General features: G+C 42.1%; 2 long non-coding RNA genes across 3 annotated transcripts in view; both read right to left on the bottom strand.

The window, feature by feature from the left end:
* LOC140910608 (uncharacterized) overlaps positions 1-25321 on the bottom strand; it is a 102738-nt gene that overhangs the window by 11944 nt on the left and 65473 nt on the right. The gene's annotated exons all lie outside the window — the stretch shown is intronic.
* LOC140910607 (uncharacterized) overlaps positions 1-25321 on the bottom strand; it is a 65351-nt gene that overhangs the window by 2116 nt on the left and 37914 nt on the right. The window lies entirely within an intron of this gene.

Here is a 25321-nt window from a genome sequence, read left to right as displayed (position 1 = left end):
GAAATTTAATTACTTGCAGCGTGATGACATTTGCTGCACAACTTGAGATCAAATGAAGACAGAGAGATGCTACAGTATAAATGCTGGTCCCAGTTCTGTAATGAGCGCTACATGAATGTATCCTGGTGCCTTTATTGAGTTAGTTGCAAGACTGGGGCTAATGTTCTTTTCCTCTGTTTCTGCAAACACAGTAAAATTGGGGTGTGGGTTAGTGGATAAAGCATTGACTTTTCACCAAATGGGACCATCCTTTTCAGGTCCTACCTGAAATGAGTTTGATAGTGTCATTCAGTGTATGGGGACACCATTGTTAAAAAAATCCACCCCAGTATATAAGTAGAAGAGATTGGGATTGAACTGGTACAAAAGTTGAACTAATTATCTCCAGAGTAGGCAGATCCTTCAGCTCAAGACACAGGAGATGTCTACTCTACAGTGGCCCCACTATGGTGCTGCAGCTGTGCAACTGTAGCACCATAGTATAGAAGCTTATTACATCAACAGAAGGGTTTTTTTTTTCCCATTGGTGGAGTTAATCCATTTCTCCAAGAGATGATAGCTAAATCAATGGAAGAATTCATCTGTCAATCTAGTTGCATCTACAGTGGGCATTAGGTCAATCTAACTACATTGCACAGAGTACACAATTTTTCACTTAGCTAGGTCGATCTAATTTTTAGATGTAGACCAGGCCTGAGTTAATTTTAGATCTCAGTCAATGCCATTAGCTTCCATAGGACTGTGTGCAGGCATAAGGTTCTGTGCTGATGGATCTCTGTGCAGATTCATGGTCTCAAATGTAGTATTGGAATTGTGAGTCGAAGAGTCTTTAGTGTGCGTAGGAAGGCGAGGGACAGGTGAGGATTTTGTTTGATATAAATATAGTGCATATTGTTTTAAAATTCTGTGAAATCAGCTTCTACAAGATGAGAAGAAAGAATAGATAAAAAAATAAAGAAGCAAAACTAACAAGCTAATAGTTGTAGATGGTTTCTGATTTGTCAGCGGGAAGCTGCAGTATTGCATTTTTGCCACCATGTGGTGTTGACTGAAGCTATAAATCAGCAGCACTTCTAGTTCCACTCTCTTGATTCACAAGATCATTTCCCAGCAGTTAGCAGGCAATACTGGGGCCTGACCCTAGAGCAGGCCAAGAGCACAGAGGGATTATTTCCATAAGGTAAGAGTGCTTAGGTCTCTATTGCTGTAATGTAGCAGGCAGGAGAGTGGGGCTTCATATTAGGGAAATGCTTTGCTTTAAATAGGATTCTGTCTTCTAGATTAATTTATTAAGTGAAAGAACTGTTGAAGATGAAGAAAAATCTCAGCAGCAATTTACTCCATTACATTATCCATCCTCTGGACAAGGACACTTGAGGCAACTCGGTCAAGATACTGGCATATTCTGCCTTCTTGGTGATGGCATTTTTTAAAGGGACACAGTCACCTTGAAATCTAGGCATCTGAAAAAGGTGGTTGTCCTGAGTCCTTCTGCCATCTTTTGTGATTTTATAATCCACTTTTCCTATTTAAAAAAAATGATTTCCTCTCCGCTACAACTGTTGAAGCCCCACACTAACAAAAGAACTGACTACGGCCTGGTGTACACACTGGTTTTGTACCAATCTCACTATTTCAGTTATGGTGAATTTCTATTGAAATGGTTACACCAGTACAACGCCTAGTGTGAATGCAGTTATATTGGCATAAAGGTGCCTTATTTTGGTAAAGCTATTCCCCTTCCCTGTGGGAATAGCTATACTGGTATAAAGCATCTTTATACCAATATAACTGTCCACACTATTGGAGTTGTATTGGTATAGCTGTGGTTAAAGCAGTACAACTCTTGTGTATAGAGAAGCTCTGAGGGTCCGGTCCTACTAACACACGTGATTAAAGTAACTTCTGTGTGTACAACTACTCAGGAGGGAGTTATCTCCCATGTAGTTCTTGTAGAACGAGGCCCTTTCTGACACTGCCTATGTAACCCACACACCTCCTGGGTGTGGTGCTCTGTCCCATCTAGTGGCACTAAGACAATTTAGAGAGAGATCAATAAATCTGCTCTATCCCTTAGTTAAGAGCCATGTGACTTTTAGCTCATGCAGTAAACGCTCATGCACTAAGTTCCAGAGGTCCCAGGTTCGATCCTGCTGACTACTGGGATCTGTCAGTGTTACACTTATACACACAATGCTGGTGTGCCCACTGCCATTGTTAGAACTGACAGGCCTGGACCCTGGGAGGTGCTGGGACGCTGACCCCTTTGCATTGCCACAGGAAGCTTAGGTTGAGTTTTCATGGGAGGGTCATGTGAGGCTGGGCTCGGCAGGAAGTATCACCCAGCAGGACCTGAGTGGCAGTCCCTCATAGGCCCCTGATTGGCTGATACCAATATTTAAACCAGGAAGTCATGAAGGGGAGCTATCTGAGCATCAACACAGACTGCCTATAAGCCTCTGCTCCAGACCCTGCTTGTGATAAATTCTAGACTCTGGTTTGTCCTCAGCTTTGCTATTTGATTGCGGTCTGTAATCTGATGCCTGACCCCGATCTCCTGGTAACCTGACCCTGCCTGCCTACTGATGCCTGAACCTCAGTCTGCCCTCTGGCCCATCTTGGACTCTGACCTTCAGGTGCCTGTCTCGACCTGACTCCCAACTTCTTCTCTGGCTACTAGGACAGACCACCCTCATCCTGGTTGTGACAGCCATCTTGGCCAACCCACCAGGGTTTGAACTAGGGACCTCCAGAATTAAAAGCATGAGCTACTACAGCTTGAGCTAAAAAAGCACCCTTCTCTAGGAATAGCTGTAACAGACTTGTATGCTCTGTGGATCGAACACAGCAGGGTATCTGTAACAAACACTCCCCTGTGGGTTACACTGGCACAATGTAAACAAACTGAAAAATGGAGACATATCTCTTTCCCCCATCTCTTTCTGTTCAAGTAACCATAGGCATTAGTTGGGACAATAGTAGGTAACATTTCAGACAAAAATGGTGACTCTTTCAAGGTGACAATATCCTTTTAACCTTAAAACGCCACAGTGACAGCTATCACCTAGTTGCTCAGAATTTGTGCCCATTCATGCTATACATCCACTACAAGGTACAATTACCTGTATCCATCTGGCATTCTATTCCAAACAGGTAGTAATGTGTGGCTCCCTCCGCCCACCTTGTAGCCAGACACTCTCTCTCTGTGGCTGAGTACCTTGTTTCTTAGATGTCTATATAGATGACTTAGTACACAGAGGCACCAGTTCTCTCTGTGCTGGTCAGAGTGGACAGTGGTGGCTGCAGGGAACTGGCTTCTTCTCCCTAATCCCCAGCTGTTCTGGCCCTTCAAAAACTGGAGCAGCAAAGTCTATTCTAACTTCTGCTGCCAGTGTAAGCTCCATAAATCACCTTATACCAGTGGGCAAAGCAGGCATAGTGCAGTTTGGCTTCACTGTGTCCCTCCTTCACCACAGGCATGCCTACCCATCCCCAGCCTGGCCTGTCCTTCTGCTTTCACCAGGGTCTGGGGGGCAGCTGGTTTAGGAGGAGGTGGCTTTGCTGCCTTCACCAGTTCTATGTGGGTAGAGATTGCCTCTCCACAGGGAGAATTCTCTAGGTGCAATCTCCAGCTAGTTTAAATTAATTTTTGCAGTGCAAAGTGAATTTAGCAGACCAGAGAACCTGGACCAAAATGTCTTAGTTATATAAGTTTTTAACTTTACATTTCTTAGCTTTTAACTCTGTACCACTCCCAGGAAGTTGTTTGATTATAAACTAAAACTTATGTCTTCTTCTTCTTCTTTTAAGTTTCCTGGAAGTTTATAAAATGCATATTATATCCTTAGGCTGGAATGGCTCCTGTGAAGCTAGTCTGAGCCCCAGCCCTGCAAACTGATCTATATAGACAGATTCTTGTGCCTGTGCACAGTCCTTTGACTTCACTGGTGTACCACCTGGGGGGCCAGGATCTGTGTTAGTAATATCATTGTGATATTGGGGCCTAAAGTGGCCAATATTCAAACTATAATGGGCTGCTGTTATAACTCTTAAAGTGTTTCATAGATTCATAGGTTTAAGGCCAGAAGAGATTATTATGATTCTAGTCTGACCTCCTGCATAACAAAGACACAGTAATTTCTGCATTAAGGCCATAATTTCTGTTTTAGCTAAAGGATGTCTTGAAAAACCATCCAGGCTTGACGTAAAGATTTCAAATGCTGCGGAACTGCCACATCCCTACATGGGTTTGGCTAAGCCAGTTTCCACAGAAGTACAATAATGTTTTCCTTTTGGGGGGGAAACATTTAATTATAATTGTAATTATAATTGATTGATTTATTATTAACATGGCACTTTACAGGCATATAACAAGGCAAGAGCCCAGATCCACAGAGGGATGTAGGCATTGCTATACTAGCAGCCTCCCTTACAGTTAGGGCCCTACTGAATTCATGGCCATGAAAAATGCATCATGGACCATGAAATCATATCTCCCTTGTGCAATCTAGCTATTGTAGGGGAGCGGGAGGGGCGGGACTGGGGGCATCCTAGCCAGGGGATACCATACTATACAGTTATAATCTAAGGAAGGAAGCTGTCCCTTTGATTTCCTGAAATTGTCTATTCTTTACAGAATATAGTTAGCACATCTTTACTGCAAACCCACCATTGAGTCAACATATTTGTGTATGTGGATGCAACTGTGTTTTTCTTTTTCTTACCATAAATAATAAATCCATCAACCTCTGCCCATCTTGGCACTTTTCTATCTACTGCAATATCTGCAGAAGAAAATAATCAGAAATTGAATCTTTTAGCCAATCACAATGCTGAGCTTTAGACTATTATTCCTTTGAATACCCATGTAATTACAAGAGTAAACATGACTAACTGTAAGTTATGATGCTAAATGCCTCTGTTCTGGTTGACTACTCTGATTAGTCTTGGCACTGTTCTTCCAGGTACTGGCCTTTCAATTTCATCTTAAATAATTCAATTGACAAAAATGGCAGAAGGCGACTTCTTTAAGAACACAAAATTCTATTTAATGAGGAAAAAGAACACTCAACTGTAGCTGTTGTGACTGGGAGTAGCAAGAGATGAATTCCTACTTCTTTCATCCCAGGAAAAATAGCACAAAGATTGGGTCGAACCACTAGTGATGATAAAGAAGAAAAAGTTGAAGTTAAATCTTCATTTGTTCGTCGTATGATATTCCATTCTGCATTCAAAATTCTCTATTCTGTCCTGATCACATAGCAGACCCATTGCTGGTAGTGCCTCACTCCACTCAACTGTAGGTGTTTTGTAAGACAGGCATCTGTAAAAGCTCCGTAGAGGTTGAGTAGAATCCAGAAATTGCTATTGTAGATTTGTAAGAATCAAGTCTGTGTACTTTTTCAGCTGGTTTAACAAACACTTCTTCACTTATGGAGTCAATATAAGTGCCTTCATTAGCCAACTTCTGGACTGAAGTCTTTGTTTCTTCCAGTACGTTTTCAGTGGATATCTCTCTGATTGATCCAAGGGTAGCTTCTATTGCTGGACAAAAATCTACTACTGTCGTGACAGATGCCTGGATGGTATTGTTTAAACCCAAGTGGTTTCAACAGTAGACTTACAAGAGAGAGAATGGTGATAGTCTTCTCTGAACTTAGTAACAAAAGTAGTCCACCAGCCTCACTACTTAGATCTGTCCTATCTTGGTAGATACTTTCCAAAGCCAGTATTAATGGTTGCAGTAATTTTAAGACAACAGCTAAGGAAAGTCATGAGAAAGCCAGCGGGTTTTCCCAGGTTGGACTAATTTGAACTTCAGTCCCAGTGTATCCTCTATTTGTTTCCAAGACATTCAGTCCTTCTGACTCTTGCTGAAAAAAAGAGTATAACAAAGCCATTAAATTTATGGCTTTTTAATGTCTTTTGAAGATTCTGCAGCTCATACTAGCGCTAGCTGGAGTAGATGGCCTCTGCAATGTGTATAGGAGAGATCAGGGTTACACTTTTCTCTGAGCAAAGCTTGTACTCCACTATGTCTTCCAGAGAAGTTTGTAGCTCCATCAAATGCAGAAGCAGCCATCTCTTTGGGGTTCAGTTTACAAGCATTTAACTCTTCTAAGATGTCACATATGCTGCTGATGTCTTCTATAACCTGAACAGCTAGAATGCATCTACTGGCCTACCATAGACATCAAGATAACATACGCAATGACTTAATATTTGATGCGTATTTGCATTGGTGCATTCATCAGCCATGTATGCACAGTTTTTGAATATGGTGAGAGAGTTATTTCAACTGCTGAGACTTTCACTGTTGCACTGCATGCTTCTAGACTGTCAGCGGAGTTTTTTGCAGAAAGATAGTGAGCATGTGCCAGTCTTCTTCAGAACCAGTTTCCAACTTCAGAATTAACAAGTGACAATGCAGTTAACATTGGCCTCCAGTTTGTAGTGTGTGTTATCTCTTGCTTAAATAGAAAGTATGATGCAACAGCCATGTTGATTCACATAAACGGAGTTGTTCTCCAACATTCTTAATAGCCTAATTCTAAACTTGGCTTTGACAATGACTGGTTTATAAGGCTTTCTGCATGTCGATGCAGTCCAGAGGCATGGTGTTTGCAGCCTTGTCAGTATTGGCTTGGCTGATTAGTCTGGCAAACCAAGCTCCTCCACTTTTATTATATAAATCCATGGTATGCTCACATCTTGAATACTGCATGCAGTTCTGGTTACCCCTGGTTGACTCAATGGTAGGTTTGCAGTAAAGATGTGCTAACTATATTCTGTAAAGAATAGACAAAAAGGTATATTGGAATTGGAAAAGGTACAGAGAAGGGCAACAAAAATGATTAGGGGTATGGAACAGCTTCCCTATGAGGAGAGATTAAAAAGACTGGGACTTTTCAGCTTGGAAAAGAGATGATTAAGAGGGGATATGATAGAGACCTATAAAATCTTGACTGGTGTGGAGAAAATTAATAAGGAAGTGTTATTTATCCCTTCACTTAACACAAGAACCAGGGGTCACCCAATGAAATTAATAGGCAGCAAGTTTAAAACAAACAAAAGGAAGTACTTCTTCACACAATGCATGGTCACCTATGGAACTTTTTTCCAGGGATGTTCTGAAGGCCAGAATTATAACAGGGTTCAAAAAAGAACTAGATAAGTTCATGGAGGCTCGGTCCATCAATGACTATTAGCCAGGATAGGCAGGGATGCAACACCATGTTCTGAGTGTCCCTAGCCTCTGTTTGCCAAAAGCCGGAAGTGGATGAAAGGGGATGGATCACTCGATGATTCCCTCTTCTGTTCATTCCCTCTGAAGCACCTGGGATTGGCCACTATCAGAAGACAGGATGCTGGGGTAGATTGACCATTGGTCTGACCCAATATGGCTGGTTTTACACAAAAATTAATTATAATAATAAAAAAGTTTAGTACAGAAACTCCCCAAGATAATGACCTCTCGAGATAGCGATGATGTGAGGTAATGACCTTGGCAAATAATGCATTTTTAAAATCTTGGCCTACTAGGAAAAGTATATTTATATGTTTCCCAGTCAGAAATCTAGCATTCTGGAGCAAAGTCACTAAAACATAGTCCAACAAACAAATGCTCTGGCCGCTATTGTTCATCGTGCCACTGTTCACTCCACCACTCTGTCTCCAATGGCCTTGCACCATCAGCTTCTTCTGCCATCTGCCACTGTGACCTCTGCGAGTCGGTCTCTCGAACTTACACCCAGCTCTCAGTGATTTCAGCTCTCAGTGGGGGAACCTTGCTGCTAGTGCAGGCTGGGCAGTCTCTTCCACAGAAACACTGTCCAAAAGACTCTCTATAGAGCCTAATCAGCTCTATCTCTAAACAGGAGAGAGGGGCAGGTTAAATAGTGCCTGTGACTCTTAGGCAGAGCCCACACCACCAAGCAAAACACTTGTCACCCACCCTCTCTCTCTTCACTAGGATATGGCATCCAAACCTCCTGCTTAGCGAGTGCAGTTCAGCTGAAGGTGACCAGTGCTTAATTTCTAACTAAAGAGGTGCCAGGGATCAAGCAAGTGTGTTACTTTCATAACTGATGTGGCAAGCCCAGAGGTCCCAGGGCCATGAACTGCCAAGCCTAGAGGTGCTGGGGCTCAGCCCTGGCAAGCCCTGGCACAAATTAAGCACTGAGGGATACCTCATACAGGCAGGCTAAGTACAGTTCTGCTGCCCTTTACTCATACAATAAGGATAACAACATTTCATGACCCCCCACATTTAATACTAACATGATTAGTAACCCAGCACGAGACAAAATTGATAACTTGGCAGCGCAGCTCTGTCTGCTGGACACCTAGGCAGAGTAGGTGAATTCATATAAATACAGTTTGGTCCTGAAGCCTTTTCACCCACCCCTGGCTCATCTCTAGATGTCAGGGAAGAGCTCATTCAGACCTTGGTTACAAATCATAATGCATAATGCATCCGATGAAGTGAGGTGTAGCTCACGAAAGCTTATGCTCAAATAAATTGGTTAGTCTCTAAGATGCCACTAGTACTCCTTTTCTTTTTGCGAATACAGACTAACTCGGCTGCTACTCTGAAACAAATAATTTGAAATTATTAGGTAGGCCAATATAGCTGAAAGAAATGCACTGACATTGTCATAAATAACAGCTGTATGAGGAAGCCAGTCTTTGTTCATACGTTTCAAACCCATGCTTTCTCACGTACAAGTATTTTCTCATATACTGTATATGCTTTTAAAGTGTGTATTAATGTTTCAATTTTCAATACAAATTTCCATCTGACTCAACTGAAAACACTGCTAACAGGGGGAAGGGGGAGGAGGGTGATGGGGAAATTCACGGGGGTTATAGGGAAATCCTTAGCGGTATGTTAATATGATTTGGAATTGTGGTATTACCTAGTACCTAAAACCCCTGCATCTGGCCCCGGCCAATGTGGGCAAAGAGCTGTTACATGCCTGATAAAGTAACCCGGTGAGTTGGAGTCACACTGAATGTTTCGGATCCCAGAGAACTAGATGAACTGTTCTCCCAGAACTGGATGAGGCATTCTGGATAAGCTGAGTGGAAAGGTCTCAGGGTACCCCAACATGCACCATCCATGCAACGTATTGAGAAATGCAATAGGTTATTTATTCATAATGGTGGCATCCTCCTAGGTCCAGTTTGTTCAAAAATATTCTGGCAACAGGGATATTATTTTCTTGACAGTTCTAGGCATGGTCCTCTTGGTATATTGCTTGGTATATTGCTATCCTAATTAATGCATTTTTATGACCCAGAATTCTCCTTTGTGGGAAGAGCTGTGGTACTTGTTACAGGAAGCTCTAATTGAGTGACGTATGTTTCTTTTTTATTGTTGTATACATTAGTATTGGAATATTGAGATGCTTTAGATCATAATTCTGCATGTTGGCTTTTGATACAGCTTGGCATAAAGGTGAGGTGATGTAGAGAAGGACAACATGCATTAATTGTCCCAGAAAAGAGGAAGTTTAGTGTAGGTGCCCTATAGAGCAAAGACAGGGGAGACAGCATGAGAAGTTAACCGCTGGCCCTAGGTATTAAGGTATCGTAACCTTCTTCTGTTTATTTAGATAGTGTATTAGTGTCTCCAGCAGGTTCATACATATATTTGTAATTAAATCTTGGCAGGTTTAAAAAAGCCAGATACTCTTTATCTTACAATAGCAATCTTTGTCTCTACTCTATTACAGTTCTTACAATTTAAATATCCATTTAACCAATCAGTTGCTTGTTCATTGGCAACTTCCTCAATCAAATGGACAGGTCTTAAGACCTCAACATAATTCAAGGTAGCAACCCTGATTGTCGAGCCTGTGGTTGGCTTGGTACAGAAGCAATTTGTGTTAGTTTTCTACAAAGACTAATGTCAATGACCAGATTTCTCAGACCTGCAATTTCCGGGAAATATTGAGCGGGGTGAAGAAGTGGAAGTTGATCAAGCAGCTGCTGCCAGTGTTGTGCTTGAGTGAAGGTGTTGATATGCTTTCCTGCAGGAGTGCTGGAAGTTCTCTAACTATATGGTCACAGCATGTGCCTTCTGCTAGGTCATGAGGAAACTATGAAGCCTAGAAATTTGGTCCACTAGAACTGTAAACTCACAGTCTGGCCAAACTGAATTCAGCACAGGATTCAAGGAAGTGGGGCAAAGGTGACATTATGCTTGGGTCCCATAATAAGAGAGTCCCTGCCCCCCAAAGATCTTACAATCCAAGTACAGGGTGGGAGGAGAGGCAGACACAAAGAGATGAAGCAACTTGCCTAAGCTTATAGAGTAGATATTTTCTCCCATCTGCCATTGCATTGTGGGTGAAACTCTTCCTCCAAGACCACAGCTATATATTTCTTAAATTTTCAGCACCTGAGTTCCCCGGATGTACTTAAGTTTGGGCAAAGTCAGGGATTCCACTCCTGGACAGGGTGTGATGTTGAACACCTGATTTTGCATAACAGAGAAGATTTCTCTTTTGCAACCAGGAATAAACTCTGCAGCTGCACAGTCCAGGAAGTCAATGCAACTTCTGTGGTTTGGCGGCCATGTAGACACATTCCTGACTAACTGGGACCAATGAATGCAAAATGTAGGCACCATCTACTGGAGATTCTTCTCCTCCCTTTCTCATTTAGGGTCAGGAGAGCATGTTGGGGAGCCCCATTAGGAACACAGAGCAGGTCTAAACTTAAAACACTGCATTGGTGCAGCTGCACTTATGGAGCACTTAAGTGAAGATGCTCCTGTGCCAACCGGGGAGTTTCTTGGTCAGCATAGTTAATCCATCTCCATGGGAGGAGGTAGCTATGTTGATGGGAGACACTCTTCTGTTGACATGGGGCTGTCTACACTCGGGGTTAGGTCGGTATAACTACGTCACTCAGGGGTGTGGATTTTTCACACCCCTCAATGACATAGTTGTATGGATATAAGTCTGTAGTGTAGACCTTGCTAGAGTTGCATAAATGATTCATTCCTGAAAAAGAAATCAGAATTGCAAAACCAGCCTCGTTTATCTCTGTTGCATAAGCTGGGCCTTTTGCAAACTTATTTTGATTTAAATAGTATTTTTCTTCATAAAACGTGTCAGGATGAATGAAACCATAGCCATCCATTCACATTTAGTTTAAATCCATCTTTCATCATATCGCCAAATTAAGCAGGCTGAGCATTGTTACCATTCATTTGCAAAAATATGCCTGTTCCATAATTTATGAGAGCGGCCTATGTGACAGGGCATTATTAGTAGTGTCTTGGGCACAGAGGTTGCTGCAGTACTGGGAAGAGCGCAGGCTTAATTGAAGCCCATTACTCAATTTCTGTTGGGGATTACTGACACTTGGGTGGTGATTGCTTGGCTAATGGAGCAAATGGCTCCGTAATTGGGAGCATAGGCGCCGACTTCTTCTGGCGCTGGTGGGTGCTCAAACCCCCTCTGCCCTTGGCCCTGCCCCGACTCCCGCCCCATTTCAACCCCTTCACCAAATCCCTGTGCTGGCCCTGCCTCTTCCCTGCCTCCTCCCCTGAGCGCGCCACATTCCCACTCCTCCCCCCTTTCTCCCAGAGCTTCCTACAGCTGTTTGGCACTGGCAAGCGCTGGGGGGAGGGAGGAGCGGAGACACGGCGCGCTGGAGGAGGCAGAGGCGGAGGTGAGGTGAGGGGGCAGAGCAGGGAGATTGGCTGCCGGTGGGTGCAGAGCACCCACTAATTTTTCCCCGTGGGTGCTCCAGCCCCAGAGCACCCAAGGAGTCGACACCTATGATTGGGAGGATATAAGTGGGAGGAACAGGAGGGTCAGCCCTGGCTGAGGAGTGAAGGCTGGGTGGAAGCCTCCTCTTGCTGTAGGCCTGCAGTACATTGTTATACTTTGTAAGGAAAGAGATTTTCACATGTGGTGTGTCAAGGTTCCTTCCCCAGTCTGAACTCTAGGGTACAGATGTGGGGACCTGCATGAAAACCTCCTAAGCTTACTTTTACCAGCTTAGGTTAAAACTTCCCCAAGGTACAAACTATTTTACCCTTTGCCCTTGGATTTCCACTGCCACCACCAAACGTTTATCTGGGTTTATTTATTAGGAAAGCATTGTCTGGAAACGTCTTTCCCCCCAAAATCCTCCCAACCCTTGCACCCCACTTCCTGGGGAAGGTTTGGTAAAAATCCTCACCAATTTGCATAGGTGACCACAGACCCAAACCCTTGGATCTTAAGAACAATGAAAAAGCATTCCGTTTCTGAAAAGACGGATTTTAATAGAAGTAAAAAGTAAAAAAGAATCACCTCTGTAAAATCAGGATGGTAAAAACCTTACAGGGTAATTAGATTCAAAACATAGAGAATCCCTCTAGGCAAAACCTTAAGTTACAAAAAGACACACAGAAAGGAATATCCATTCTATTCAGCACAGCTTAATTTCTCAGCCATTTAAAGAAATCATAATCTAATGCATATCTAGCTAGATTACTTACTAAATTCTAAGACTCCATTCCTGTTCTGTCCCCGGCAAAAGCATCACACAGACAGATTCTTTGTTTTTCCCTCCCCCCAGCTTTTGAATGTATCTTGTCTCCTCATTGGTCATTTTGATCAGGTGCCAGCGAGGTTATCCTAGCTTCTTAACCCTTTACAGGTGAAAGGATTTTTTCTCTGGGCAGGAGGGATTTTAAAGGTGTTTACCCTTCCCTTTATATTTATGACATGGTGAAAGGGTACCAATCTGGTGTGTGTTTGTTACTGTGAGCCCACATGAACTGGTCAGGCAGTGTGTACATTGGGTAGAGTGACCGAGCTGCTCTGTGACAAGCTGTTTCCCAAAATATAGTTAGCAAGAGGCAGTTTTACAGCATGATATACTTCTGCTGTGATGTAAAAACATAAAATAAACTGTAAACCTTCAGGTTAGGATTCAGTTTATAGTAGGCATGAGTAAGCGAAGTTAGTCACATGAATAATTCAACATTTTCCTCAGCTCAACTTGTTCTCAGCATGTTTATTCATTTATGCTATTTAAATGAACAGAAATGCTCCAATCGGTAATCAGAATGTTATGACGAGCATGTTGCAGGATAAATCAGTTCCAAAGTCCTCATAAAAGCATAAAGCACCTTACTTGTACCTTCCAATGTTATCTTTATACTTATCCACTGGGCCTTAGGCAAAATCCCCTTTTGTCCACCCACTCAGGGCTCCCTGCCGCTCCTCTTCTGGCCAGCTCCTCTGTGTGGGCACTCACCACAACTTGTAAGTCTTGAGGCTGCTGCTGAGTGAATCCTGCAGGCAGAGCAGAGGGACACAGGCTTCAGGAAGCAGAGCAACTTGGGGCAGGCCGTGAGGGGGAGCTCTGGTGCAGCAGTTGCCCCCATCGCATGGCAAGGAGAAGCAGCTTTGGCCACCCCCTGCCCACTCAGGGTTGGGCCCTGCCACCCCTCCATCAGAAGGGGGGTGGCAGTGAAATTTGAATGAGTGGCATGTGGGTTGCTACTTAGGTGAGTAGGGTCACAGCCAATGTTTCCTTTAATTTTTGACAGGCCGTGTGCACAAAAAATTTCTTCTGTGCAAATTTTTGACAGGCCGCGTGCGCAAAAAACTTCTGTGCAAATTTTTATCTGTGCGGTGTTTTGCCGTGTGCGCGGGGTTTAGGATCTGTGTGCACACGCACACGCACACAGCTTAGAGGGAACAGTAGTCACAGCGCTACTTAGGTTGGGCTTCACTGCCCAAATTGGGCCGTAGGGATGTGCCTAAATTGTCTGTGCCTTAATCTAGTCCTGTACTTAGCTTGCAACTGCACTTGATTACAATGGGCATCACTCTTTTAGACCCTCTTTGCTTCTGTCTTGCATAAACCTAATGTTACCTTACAGTTTGTTTCCTTTAATATATTTCTGGCATCAGAAATGATGGATTATGAAAAGAGAGTGATCCATGCCATGAAGCTCAGAACCAGATTTGGATCAGAACCCAAACATCCCCAAAGTTCAAAGGTCTCAGAATTTGGTTTTCCTGTTTGTCCCAGTTTAGAGGTGTAATGTAAAGCTCAGATTCAAATCTCTCCAGGGTTCAGGGAATCTGTGAGTGTGTGTAATGGGCGTGTGGAAGAGGAGTGGGTCAGATCTATTTTAGTTTAGGCTCATGCCAAATTATAAAACAGGCTATACAAACTCTATTCACTTTAGTACACAAAAATGAATCGAGGCAGAATAGCAGCTCTATAATGATTAGCAAGAGACTTAGTTGATCTCTCCATTGAACATTTTTTCATTTTGTAGTTAAAATGTAATTAATTTCTTTTTATAGAATTGTATGCATTCAAAACTCTCCTATTACATAGTTGATCAACTTCCATATCTGCAGTATAGATATTTTTCTTGCATACAATAAAGATTAACAAAATCAGCCGAGGCAACCAAAATTTTGTCATGCTGAAAGGGCATGTCAAAGAAATCTGTCATGCTCATTTCATCCTAAAGGGGGGACTTTCAATGTCATAAATGATAGATGGGTGCCTAACTCCTATTAAAAGTCAGTGTAGTTAGATCTATGGCAGTCTGGCACCTGTCTATCTAGGTACTTATATGAACTCTATTACCATAATATCTGAATGCCTCAAAATGTTTAATGAATTTATCCTCACAACACTCTTGTGAAGGAGGGAAGTATAATAATCCCCATTTTACAGGTGACGAACGGAGACACAAAGAAGCTAAATAACTTACTCAAGGTCCCAAAGGACATCTGTGGTGGTGCAAGGAACTGAATGTGCATTGCTTGAGCCCCAGGCTAGAGCACTGCACCATTCTTTTGGTTTTTGTCTAGAGATGGTCTTTCTAAATGAGAGGTGAGGCATACTGGCTTAAAAGTGCAGGGAAGCATTGTAGGAGCATTACCAGCAGATTGAGGGACGTGATCATACCCCTCTATTCGGCACTGGTGAGGCCCCATCTGGAGTACTGTATCCAGTTTTGGGCCCTACAGTACAAGAAGGATGTGGAAAAATTAGAAAGCATCCAGTGGAGGGCAACAAAAATGATTAGGGGGATGGAGCACATGATTTATGAGGAGAGGCTGAGGGACATGGGATTATTTAGTCTGCAGAAGAGAAGAATGAGGGGGGATTTGATAGCTGCTTTCAACTACCTGAGACTGGGTTCCAAAGAGGATGGATCTAGACTGTTCTCAGTGGTAGCAGATGACAGAACAAAGAGTAATGGTCTCAAGTTGCAGTGGAGGAGGTTTAGGTTGGATATTAGGAAAAACTTTTTCACTAGGAGGGTGGTGAAGCACTGGAATGCGTTACCTAGGGAGATGGTGGAATCCCCTTCCTTGGACGTTTTTAAGGTCAGGCTTGACAAAGCCCTGGCTGGGATGATTTAGTTGGGGATTGGGCCTGCTTTGAGCAGGGGGTTGGACTAGATGTCCTCCTAAGGTCCCTTCCAACCCTAATATTCTCTGATTCTATGATTCTCCTTGGGATGAGAATTTCAAGCAGGGAGGCAACTGTCAGAAAAGGTCCTATTTCCTGTCCTCTCATGAATATATTTTGGGATTTCCAGCAGTCCTAGTCTGGTTCATCTCGGACATCACAGAGAGATTTAGGTGGTTGGCAATTCCTGAGTACATAGGGTTTAAGGTCCCAATTCAGCAAGATACTTAAGCATGTACTTAAGACTTATTGAAGTTACTGATGATGGTGGTGGGGTCATTGCACTTTTATGTATGAAAATATTTCCATGGTATGTTCTTTAAGTTTTAAAGAAAACTTTTTAAAAAAATTAACTGTCCCACTATACTGTGGACACCTAGACACAATAACATTGTACCATTTTGAAAGTGCAACTAACCAGTCTATTGATCAAATTGAGGGAAGAAAAGTAAATGAACTTTACAAATGATGAAAAGCAAATTTGATTTTTTAAAAATTCTTTCTATTTTAATGAATGCTGGCAAGGCAGAGGAGCAGATGGGGATAGTTTTCACTTATTTCATCTACTGATAATAATTTATAAAAACGGCAAATATATATAAATATTTATATATTTGTATCTCTGTCTCTCTCTAACCAACCTGCATGTATCATCACTCATCTTTTTAGCTTTCCAATTCTGCAGGATGGATGGAGATTGTGTTATCTGATGTGTTTGCACAAAAGGGAACTGGTCCTGATTGGGGCCTTTGGCTGCTAATGTAATTATTAAATAACAATAACCTAGGAGATTGTTAGTAGTACAGGCAAGGGCATTTTAAAAAAAAAGTCAGTTTAATGTTGAGAGTGTCCCTTTAAAGACCATTACTGTTATGAAAAAGTCATAAACAAAAATAGCTAGATGCTATTAAGCTGAGAAGATTTGCTCTTCTGTGTATTCATACTTCCGGGCTGCAAGTAAATATCAGCAAATTATCAGTGCATTGTGCTGAATTCTGTTGATAATGCATTTGGTAGTAACTTTGTCAGCGTATATGGGTTTTATGTCACTTTTGTTTATCCTTTCTGTGACCAGTGGCTGTAAACAGGATAAATATAAATCCTTGAGGGAGTTCATATTTTAGAATGAAATAATCCTTGGTGTATCTAATCACAGCAATGCTCCTTTATCTTTTCAATATTATTCTGTTGCCATAGTGGCAAAATATGCTGCTAGTTCAGATGATAATAAACAGCCTGCTTCTGTACCGTCAGAGACAGAACAGGCAGCTTTGGTGTTCGTAATGATAGCTAAATAGGAATGATTTCTTTCCCCTCCAATTTAAAGTTAACAAGCTTAAAATCTCTCTAAAAATAAACCAATCTCAGCATAACCAAATGATATGAAATCATAGTTCTTCTGACAAGATCTGTAACCTCAGACTGGCCTTAGTGATGCTTCTGGTAAAAAACTGAATAACAAAACTGCATTGGGCTTTTGAAGTCTTTTGTTTAAGATACTTTGCTTTCCTTTTATGTCGACAAAGGCAGTTATAATGGAGGGGGCGGAGGAGGAGGGAATCAGTATTTGCACAATTGCCAGGTTGCTAGCCGTAGATGACCTACATACATTCTGTACGATTAATATTGGCGAACAGCTCCCATATTGTATCCAAAGCCCAAAGTGAAATTTCCAGCTAGCAATGGAATGAACTAATTCAGAAAAGTTTGGTTTCCTCTCAAGGGAAAATAGGGAATTTTAACCCTGTTCTGTACCCCTAAAGAAGATTTCACCCCAGGTGCCATGTTCCTCTGTTATAGGAAATTTCTAGGTCTTCCAAGCACTGCAGTAGACAATTCAATTCGAGACAGGCAGCACATCATTCATAGCAGCCATGGGAAAGGAAGCAAATAATACTTAAATTATAAAGGTGTAATATAATGTAAATGATTAAAAATAACCTTAAACGTTTGTGTGTGTGTGCGTGTGCGTGTGCATGTGTGTTCCACGCCCACATAGCCACTGCTGTTTCTACACCTGTTTGTCCTTGCCTGGGGCCTCCGTTCCTGGTGGAACTCAACTCCTGGTCTTCGTAGACCCTGTCTCCCTTAAGGAAATTCTCAGCAGTAGAACTACTTTGATGTAGTTACACTGATACAACCCCTAGATGCAGATATGCTGTATTGGCACAAAGTGGGGTTTATACTGGTACAGCTTACTTCAGTATGTTACTGAATTAAACTGCACTGGTATGAACCCAACTTTGCCCTAGAGCAATGTATATATCTGGGGTTTGTACTGATAAAACTTCAGCAGTGTACTAATGTGAATTTGATCAATGTAGAAAGGGCCTGTATCTTTTTGTTTTTAATGCTTTTGACTTTGTACCCTCTACTGTGTTGCCCCCTATGATTTGAAGAAGTTTCTATTCTCTGTACTCCAAGTCTTATCCCCCTCTCTCCTCTTTCACATCATCCCTTAAATCACACTTGTTCCAAGGATCTTCCTCCTCATGAAAATCTTTCCAAGCTCTCCCTTCCCTGAACTATTTTCCCATTTCTCTTTGAAAACAATTTGTTTGTCTTCCTTTGCTTATATACGTTTGGGGGTAGGAAATGTGTCTCAATCTGTTTGTGAAGGGCCATATAAATGTTTGGTGCTATAGAAATACTTTTTAATAATAATAATAATCCGTGTAATTGGTATTCCTATTCATTGGGGTCAGCTTCCAGGCTTAGTTACACCAATAAAGTCAATGGAATTAATTTGAATGAAAATTTAGCCCTATGTATCTATTTTATAATTTGAAAGGGGCACCGTCTCATATAATGTAGTTTAGTCCCAAATGTCGGTATGATGCGTGGGGAGTATGCCATGGAGCATAAATACCATACTTTTTGTTGTTAAATGCACCACTCAAGGCCATATTCAGGGGTTATGTGAATGATGAAAAAGACTCAACTTCATTTTTCCACTTAATGATCCAGATAAAACAACTATGAATGTTGAGAGGTTGTTTATAACAAGCAAACTCAGAATAATTTTGATCTTTCTGGTGAGTTATGTATATGGAATTAAACACTGTATGTCTAGCATTTATGTGACATTCATAACTGTGGTGTCTGTTTAATTTCAACAGATCTACTAAATGTACAAGAAAGATGATGTCACAGTGTTTTACAATGTATTAAATGTACTGAATCTTGCTGTACTTGAAGGTCAATAGTGAGATCCCTAGCACCGAACTAAGCAGAGCAAGCAAACTTGTATGGTAACATCAACAATGCCTATCTGGTCACAGGTCGTGTTGGTGTTAGAACAAGGCCATCTTGAATAACTAGCAGTCTGCTGGTCTCTACCCTTTTTTCCTTAGGGCAACATCCTCCCTAGGTAAAGTAAACTCCTCTTACCTTTGTGTAAGCAGGGTCTGAATGAATGCTGCCCTGACAGTTAGCTGGGATGGGGAGAGACTCTGGGTGTGGTTTTGTAAATACAGCTTGCTCCTGCTGTTTGCTCCTGCTTTGTTTAGATTTGCTTAGATATTCAGCAGATGGAGCAGTGTTTTGCTCATTGTAATCAGCTTGGCTGGTGTTGGGTCACAAATCACGTTAGTACTGAAGAAATGCTGTTGTCAAGGTTGTGATTATTGTGGGAATGCAGGGAAGCAGGACTGCGCTTAACCTCTTCCAAATGGGGGACGGGGGGAGTCACCCTTAGCGGAGAGGACCTTGGTGAGCCAGGGGCTCAACTGCCAAAGCCCTGTGAAAGTAACAGTGGTGGGAACAGGGGTCTTGGTCAGGAGGCTGCATAACCCTTCCCGCAGTTCTCTCTAGAGTGGATTCACTTGTTCTTGCCCACTGGTGAAAGAATACAGCTAAGTAGGCTTCATTAGGAGTCTCCTTTGTTATTTTAAATGCTCAATCAGAGCTGAAACCATTTGTGGTAGGATTGTGTTTCTGCCCTGCCTGCTATGAGCTAAAATCCCTGAGAGCTGAAATCACTTGAGATGGGCAGTGTTTCTGCCCAACCTGCAAAAGAGCTGAAAATCACTGAGAGACTGATGTGCAGAGGTCACAGCAGAGAGGCAGAAGGTCACTGACAGTCAGCTGGCGAATGAGTGACTAGCCGGGCGCTGGCAGAGAGGTGTGAGGAGCGGCCAGCAGGGCAGTGGCGGAGAGGCGTGATGAGCGGCCAGCAGAGTGGCTGGTGGAGGGGCATGGCGAAAGCAGTGAACAGGTGACCGGTGAGCAGCCAGTGGAGCGAGTAAGATGCCTCTTTACCACTCACAAGGTGAACTCTGCAGATTCACCTCTGAACTCTGGGTCTGCACTGACCAAGGACAGCAACTGTGAGTGGGGAGCAGAGAAGGGTCGGGCATGTGAAAGGGACTTTTGGGTTGCTGGACTTAAGAACCTGAGGGGGAAGGGGCGCTGCCAAACCTACTTGGGGGTGGGTATTACTCATGGTTTTTGTTTATGAACCCTGTTTGCGGTGTTTTCCCAAATTAACTCTGAGTTACTTCCCTTCTTTTATTAAAAGTTTCTTTTCTACACTCGGACTTTGTGCTCACGAGTGGGGAAGTATTGCCTCTCAGAGGCACCAAGGGTGCTGTGTCATTTTCCCAGGTTACTGGGTGGGGGCTCGAGCTGGTTCTGTGTTGTATCGATGGAAAGGAACCCCTTGATATTGAACCCGGCCCTGGTTCCTGCTAGCTCCACCTGGCAGAAGGGTTACATTTGTGTAATTTAAAATCGAACTAGACAAACTGTTAGAACATACATCATAGGCATTTCTATGCTGGCACAGAGTTAAACTGAGAGCACTTATGATAATAGGTCTTTTCTGTACTTAAAAATTGGTGGAGGGCCTGGAAAATTTACCAACTTCTCTGCTATGTCCTGCTGTTTATTCAATCAATTTCCTGACCTCTTAGGCTTCCCCATTAATTGTTCTTAAGTGTGGAAAAGGGGGAACACTTTACAACTTTGTTCATGGAAGTGACTCTGACCATTAGAAGCATCCATGTTGTATCATAATCCCCAAATTTAGGTCAGAAGAGTCTGACACAAAATTCACTAGCTGCCAGTAAATCACTAAGATTTACTCACTATTAATTTTGTAAGCAAGAGGGTTATGTCCTGAGGGATACATATCAAACCTTTTGAATCAAGGTTTCAGCCATCATATTAATATGATTAATCACAGAGGAGATTTAATTAATTGCATCCATTATTAGGGACTCTGCTACTTATTAAATAATTTCAGATCAGTCTGTTGGTTGCATGATATGCCTAACAAGAAAGACAAATAAATTCTGTCAAATCTAATGGAGCTTATCTGATAAATTCGCTTTTAAAAAGTAATTTATTATAGTAGTTTCAGCTTCAGTTTTCATTAATAGAGAGAGAGAAATAGAAAATGCTTTCAGAGAAATGCTGCATAATTTAAGGATTCCCAGTGGCAGCTCCAACTTGCTCTTTGTTAATTTACAGAGGATTATACACATTATTTCCCAGTGTTGGGTTTACACTAGAAACTCATTGCATTGTCATTAGTCTGAGACAGAGAAACGGTAACTAGTTGATAAATGCAGTTTGTAATCTTTCTTTTAAGTATATATAGAGGTAGGGGTGTTAGCTGAGCACAGAATTAGGTGCCAGCATCTCCTGAGTTATTAACTTGCTGTTGCAAGGAATAATTGTTGAATATAACTTGCAAATAAAAAGTGCCATATATGCCAAAGTGATGATGGTTATGATTAGATTTTTTTCCTGGAGCTGTGTTACACATGCGGAATGCCAGGTGCTTTCCTGCAACACTTGATGTGACCCAGCTGCTGCTCATAGATGTGAATATTTTGCTCCAGTCTACATGTGTCTTAAAAGAAGTGGTGTTTCTTTACTCTGGCAGTACATTGCGGTATTGGTTCATATGGTATGTACATCAGGCTGGATGAACGCCTTTGATGCAGCATAACATAATAGGGGGGTTGTGATGCAATCACTGATATCAGTAGCATTTCTTTAAAGCAGAAACTTGCCGTGCAAGAAAAAGTATAACATGCTTTTGAGAGAAATAAGAGAAAGAAAGCAAAAAATATTTTTTTTCAAATTCAGATGGACTCCCATAACAAATACAGTGAAATCCCTTTAGGCTGTCTACATTGTCAGCATTTATTTTATACCAGATGCCAGTATGTCTGATGAATGATTTTCCATTATAGGAAAATATAGTTCCAAAGATGGCCTTTTAATTTTCATACATAAATGAATGTAATGTTTCTGGTTTAATTTTCTCTGTAAATCTCTGCTGTGTGTTTAGGGGTATGCCCTGTAGTATGCAAACCAGGAGCAAACCTAATTTCTCTGTTCCAGTGATCCTCTGGCAGGCAAAACCAATCTTCTTGAGGAAAAAGTACAGCTCCCTGTGTGACACTAAGCACCCTATATTCACACCCTACACTACTATTGTAATAATATTTGTTCAAAACATGCCTTGTGAGGTATCATTTGAAAACTAATAATGCACTGGTCGTTAATATTCTTGTGTGATGTATGTAGGCGATGGGTATTATGGGTTATCAATAAATGCTGGAATTATAACTAAAATGTGTTCAAACCAGGTATGTCAGGGAGAGTTGTTAAACAGATCTATCCTAAACAAAGGAATGTGTGTTTACCTCAATTTACATATAAACAATAAAAAGACCCATCAAGCTATCAAGGAGTGGAGGCAAACGTCATGCTAACAAGTGAGGGAGAAGAAAGCAAGGCATCTACACCCTGCAGGAGAAAGAAGCTAGGGTTTTACTTTTCAAAGACTCCATTTCAAAGATTACTGGTCTATGAAAACAGTGGGACTGAACCTCAAGCGATAAGCAACTGAATCAACTAAGGGAATCTCTACACTTAAAACACTACAGTGGCAGCTTTGCTGCAGTAGCGCTTTAGTGTAGACACTACCTATGCTGATGGGACGGCTTCTCCCATTAGCCTAGGAACTCCACCTCCCTGAGAGGCAGTAGCTACATCAACAGAAGAATTCTTCCATTGACCTAGCGCTGTCTATGCCAGGGGTTAGGTTGGTACAGCGATGTCTGTGAGGGTTGTGAATTTTTCAGCTCCCGAGAGACATAGCTATACTGATATAGGTGCCTAGTGCAGACCAGGCTTGATTGTATACAGTACTATTGTATTATAAAAGTGAATACAGTGAGGTCTTTTTTGAATGCTAATGTCAGGCCACTACCTTGAATGGTCCCTTAGAATATGTGCTAACTACTCATGCTAAACAATCTGTTCCACCTCGTATTTAGCTGTGAACCACAGATTACCTTTCCCAGACCTGAAGAAGAGCTCTGTGTGGCTCAAAAGCTTGTCTCTCTCACCAACAGAAGTTGGTCCAATAAAAGATATTACCTCACCCACCTTGTCTCTCTAATATCCTGAGACCAACATGGCTACAACTACACTGCATACAATTCTTTACCTCTCAGGGGTGGATACCCAGGGTCTCTCGAGACTGAAGAATGCCTACTACTACAATGACACACTGGTGATTAATATCATTGTGAAGTGTATGTATTAACACTATAGGAGGAATTATGAATACTCATTTATATTATGTTTTAAAGTGTGTGGCTGAACAAAAGAAGGAAGAGTTCTTGCCCACATAGGAGGGGGTCAGCGAGGTTATCATGATCGAATCAAAACAATGGAAGCCCTATTTACATACAGGGGGATGGGAAGCCTACAAGAAAGGAAGAACAGCATGAGGTCTGCTTCCTGGTTGACACAGCAACCTGAGCACACAGGAGGGCTTCCTGAAACAAGGTAATTGAACTTTGGGAGATAAGCAAGGACAGAAGCCATCTTTGGCATCCATCACTAGTCAGGCACTAGAGGACAGAGCTCTTGCAAGCTGAGAAAGATGGGTCTTTCACCCAGGGGTCGGGGTTGAAGTCTCTGGAACTGAATACAGGTGAGAAACATCTTTCACCTAAGAAGACAAGGAAAGCCAACACCTTGTACTTTTGTGGCAGGGCCTGACTGAGAGAAAGTCAGTCCTGGCTGGGAAAAAGAATGACTGGTTAGCGAAACCATTGTGAACAAAGACTATATCTTGCTAGATTAAGGTTTAGACTTATAGAAGCATACTTGTAACTCTTTGTCTCTTCATTCCTTATACTTGAACTCACTTAATCCTATGGATATTTTATTAATAAATTTATTTCACTTTTATCATAAACAAACTCAGTGCTATGTTTAAAGGGAAGGGTGTATTCACCCCAGTTAAGTTAATAAGTTGTGATGTGTTTTTGTATCTTGAAAGGAACAAACCATATTATTTCTTTGAACTGTCCCGGAGAGGACTGGACACTGGAGTGCACAAGTTTTGGGGAAATTCAGGACTGGGAGTATATTGGGGTCATTTTGCTGGTTGCAGCCAAGGCTAGTGGAAGCCAGAGTGGTCCTGTGGGGCTGTAAATAGGCTGCTGGAGTCAGAGCTGCTGAACCAGGGCTGTCTAGCATACAGATTCTCAGGGTGTGACCAGCATGCTTGTAGGCTGGTTGTGAGTGGCCCAGGTTCAGAGCTACAGGAGCAATGCATTGTGGAACTCCTAAAGTTACAATGCAGGTGGTGACGCAGCCGATCACAGGTCTGGATTGCACCTTCTCTGGATTGGACACCCTGCTACAGAAGCAAATGCCAAAGGTTGCGAGAAGATACAGAGGAAGTTCAGTAAACATATCTCCATGCTCAGGGAGGAAATGTATTTTCACAGAATGAAACAAAAGTGATTATGTGATTGTCTTGGAAGGAGGATCTGAGAAGGATGTGTGAGCATCTGTAGTCCCGTGAATGGTGGAGAATGAAATCTATTGTTAAACAAACAAAACAAAACCTCTCTCCTGACTTGGGGTTGCTGTTACCTTGACAACTGTAGGTAATGAATAGCTATAGTGTTTGTCTCTCCAGATCCTCTTTTAACTCCGATGAGAAATTAAGAATAGTTTGTTTTTCAAATGGCTTTCCATGGCTTCCCAAAGCTTTGTTGCTCAGATGGTTTATCTGTTTCTGTGAGTGACTGTCTCACAAAGAAGCGAGTTTGAGGAACTTGACACAGGGCAGTTACAGCTAACTTGATTATTCCCACGGGATCATATGTGCAGTCAGATGATTCTATGTGAATGTCTAGCTGGAAATTTCCTTACATTCTTCCATTTGGAAATTCAGGTACCCTCCTTAGATGAGCTCCATCCATAGAATATCCAAGGTAATCAGAACTCACGGTTACACATGCAATAACCTGTAAATTGCTAGGCTGTGCTTGGTGAATATAGAGCAAAAAGAGAGCTAAGCTTAAAGTTCTGGTAAAAAAAAACAAAAGGCAAAACCTGATTCCTGTTGCTGGCCTCTATACCTAAATCTATCATGATTACAATCTCCTACTTATATACACATACAGGACAATATTTTTCAAACTTTGGTGCATAAAGTATGGCACCTAAAATTTAGGCACCTGAGTAAATGGCCTGTTTTTCAAAGATCCTGAGCACTTATAGCTCCTAATCACTTCCTGTAACTTTGGTGAAAGTGAAGGGCACTCAGCACCTGATGCTTGGGTTTTCATAATCAACTCATGATTTGTGAAGGTAGGTTATGCTGACCTTCTTCTGGCTCCCTTAGTAGATTATTTCCTTCATATCAGTATTTGTTAAATCAGCATACTACAGAAATGTCTTCTCCAGCACTGTGGTGAGGTGGTGTCCCACCCCCAGGCCAAATTGGGCTACAGCAGGCCAGAGTGGCTGCGTGGACAGCCAGCCAATCAGAGAGGGCCTGTGTGGAGCCAATCAGGGCTGAGCAAGCGGCAGCCAATCA

This window comes from Lepidochelys kempii, chromosome 4 (genome assembly GCF_965140285.1).
Source record: "Lepidochelys kempii isolate rLepKem1 chromosome 4, rLepKem1.hap1, whole genome shotgun sequence".
NCBI lineage: Eukaryota > Metazoa > Chordata > Testudines > Cheloniidae > Lepidochelys > Lepidochelys kempii.
Note: the sequence above shows the minus strand (reverse complement) of the source record. Positions and strands in the feature narration are given on the sequence as shown.